General features: G+C 46.2%; 1 pseudogene; it reads right to left on the reverse strand.

Annotated features, from left to right (window-relative positions):
• Positions 1–291: 291 nt before the first annotated feature.
• On the reverse strand, positions 292–408 carry LOC149446102 (U2 spliceosomal RNA; annotated as a pseudogene).
• Positions 409–3,080: the final 2,672 nt, after the last annotated feature.

Below are 3,080 nucleotides of genomic sequence, written 5' to 3' on the forward strand. Positions count from 1 at the left end.
GCAGTGCAAAAAGTATTTAAACTTGGTGACCATGTGCTCATTCACAACGTGGGGTCCCACACCCAAGTGCTACTCAGAGCACCCCTGAGGCGACTACTCAGGGGGCACCTAGTTTGCGGACTCTCTGCCTTCCCAGCCCCTGGCCAGACCAAGGTAGATCCGTCCAAATCAGGAGGTACTGGGTCTTTCCAGTCTTCCCAGAGGAATTACTCCCGGGGCCCCAGCTTAACTCGTGGCGCTCCCCGGTTTCTGTCCCTCCGGTACTAGCCTTCCGGACCCCCATCATTCCAGTGAGGGTACTATACAACAACCATCCCCGCAAAGCTAGAATGGCCGGGAGCACCCCCACTGGACACTGATAAGAACAGATACTACACTTTGATCTTAGCCAAAAGGCCGAGAAGCGATCAGCACAGTGTAATGGTCGAGCTATAAATGGCGGCCATTTTAGAATTCTCCATTTGCCTCCAGTCATTCAACAGAGGCAGACCTGGCTGTATGCAGGGAGAGAGTTAGGGACAGAGAAACGTTAGTTAGGGCCACAGAATCGTTACTTAGGGCCATAGAAACGTTACATAGGGCCACAGAAACGTTTACTTAGGGCCACAGAATCGTTAGTTAGGGCCACAGAAACGTTACTTAGGGACACAGAATTGTTACTCAGGGACAGACAGAATTGTTACTGAGGGATACAGAATTGTTACTGAGGGCCACAGAATCGTTACTTAGGGCCACAGAAACGTTACTTAGGGCCACAGAATTGTTACTTAGGGACAGACACAGAGTTGTTACTGAGGGACACAGATTTGTTACTGAGGGCCACAGAATCGTTACTTAGGGCCACAGAATTGTTACTTAGGGACAGACACAGAATTGTTACTGAGGGCCACAGATTTGTTACTGAGGGCCACAGAATCGTTACTTAGGGCCACAGAAACGTTACTTAGGGCCACAGAATTGTTACTTAGGGACAGACACAGAATTGTTACTGAGGGCCACAGAATCGTTACTTAGGGCCACAGAATTGTTACTTAGGGACAGACACAGAATTGTTAGTGAGGGACACAGATTTGTTACTGAGGGCCACAGAATCGTTACTTAGGGCCACAGAAACGTTACTTAGGGCCACAGAATTGTTACTTAGGGACAGACACAGAATTGTTATTGAGGGACACAGAATTGTTACTGAGGGCCACAGAACCGTTACTTAGGGCCACAGAAACGTTACTTAGGGCCACAGAATTGTTACTTAGGGACAGACACAGAATTGTTACTGAGGGACACAGATTTGTTACTGAGGGCCACAGAATCGTTACTTAGGGCCACAGAATTGTTACTTAGGGACAGACACAGAATTGTTATTGAGGGACACAGAATTGTTACTGAGGGCCACAGAAACGTTACTTAGGGCCACAGAAACATTACTTAGGGCCACAGAATTGTTACTTAGGGACAGACACAGAATTGTTATTGAGGGACACAGAATTGTTACTAAGGGCCACAGAAACGTTACTTAGGGCCACAGAATCGTTACTTAGGGCCACAGAAACGTTACTTAGGGCCACAGAAACGTTACTTAGGGCCACAGAATTGTTACTCAGGGACAGACAGAATTGTTACTGAGGGATACAGAATTGTTACTGAGGGCCACAGAATCGTTACTTAGGGCCACAGAAACGTTACTTAGGGCCACAGAATTGTTACTTAGGGACAGACACAGAATTGTTACTGAGGGACACAGATTTGTTACTGAGGGCCACAGAATCGTTACTTAGGGCCACAGAATTGTTACTTAGGGACAGACACAGAATTGTTACTGAGGGACACAGATTTGTTACTGAGGGCCAAAGAATCGTTACTTAGGGCCACAGAAACGTTACTTAGGGCCACAGAATTGTTACTTAGGGACAGACACAGAATTGTTACTGAGGGCCACAGAATCGTTACTTAGGGCCACAGAATTGTTACTTAGGGACAGACACAGAATTGTTAGTGAGGGACACAGATTTGTTACTGAGGGCCACAGAATCGTTACTTAGGGCCACAGAAACGTTACTTAGGGCCACAGAATTGTTACTTAGGGACAGACACAGAATTGTTATTGAGGGACACAGAATTGTTACTGAGGGCCACAGAAACGTTACTTAGGGCCACAGAAACGTTACTTAGGGCCACAGAATCGTTACTTAGGGCCACAGAAACGTTACTTAGGGCCACAGAATTGTTACTTAGGGACAGACACAGAATTGTTATTGAGGGACACAGAATTGTTACTGAGGGCCACAGAACCGTTACTTAGGGCCACAGAACCATTACTTAGGGCCACAGAAACGTTACTTAGGGCCACAGAATCGTTACTTAGGGACACAGAAACGTTACTTAGGGCCACAGAAACTTTACTTAGGGCCACAGAATTGTTACTTAGGGACAGACACAGAATTGTTACTGAGGGATACAGAATTGTTACTGAGGGACACAGAATTGTTACTGAGGGACACAGAATTGTTACTGAGGGACACAGAATTGTTACTCAGGGACAGACACAGAATTGTTACTCAGGGACAGACACAGAATTGTTACTGAGGGACACAGAATTGTTACTGAGGGCCACAGAATTGTTACTGAGGGCCACAGAACTGTTACTTAGGGCCACAGAAACGTTACTCAGGGACACAGAATTGTTACTCAGGGACAGACACAGAATTGTTACTCAGGGACAGACACAGAATTGTTACTGAGGGACACAGAATTGTTACTGAGGGACACAGAATTGTTACTGAGGGCCACAGAACTGTTACTTAGGGCCACAGAAACGTTACTCAGGGACACAGAATTGTTACTCAGGGACAGACACAGAATTCTTACTCAGGGACAGACACAGAATTGTTACTCAGGGACACAGAATTGTTACTCAGGGACACAGAATTGTTACTGAGGGACACAGAATTGTTACTGAGGGACACAGAATTGTTACTCAGGGACAGACACAGAATTGTTACTCAGGGACACAGAACTGTTACTTAGGGCCACAGAAACGTTACTCAGGGACACAGAGTTGTTAATCAGGGACAGACACAGAA

This window comes from Staurois parvus, unplaced genomic scaffold (assembly GCF_062004578.1).
Source record: "Staurois parvus isolate SC_StPar_1 unplaced genomic scaffold, SC_StPar_1.0 ptg000697l, whole genome shotgun sequence".
Classification (NCBI taxonomy): Eukaryota; Metazoa; Chordata; class Amphibia; order Anura; family Ranidae; genus Staurois; species Staurois parvus.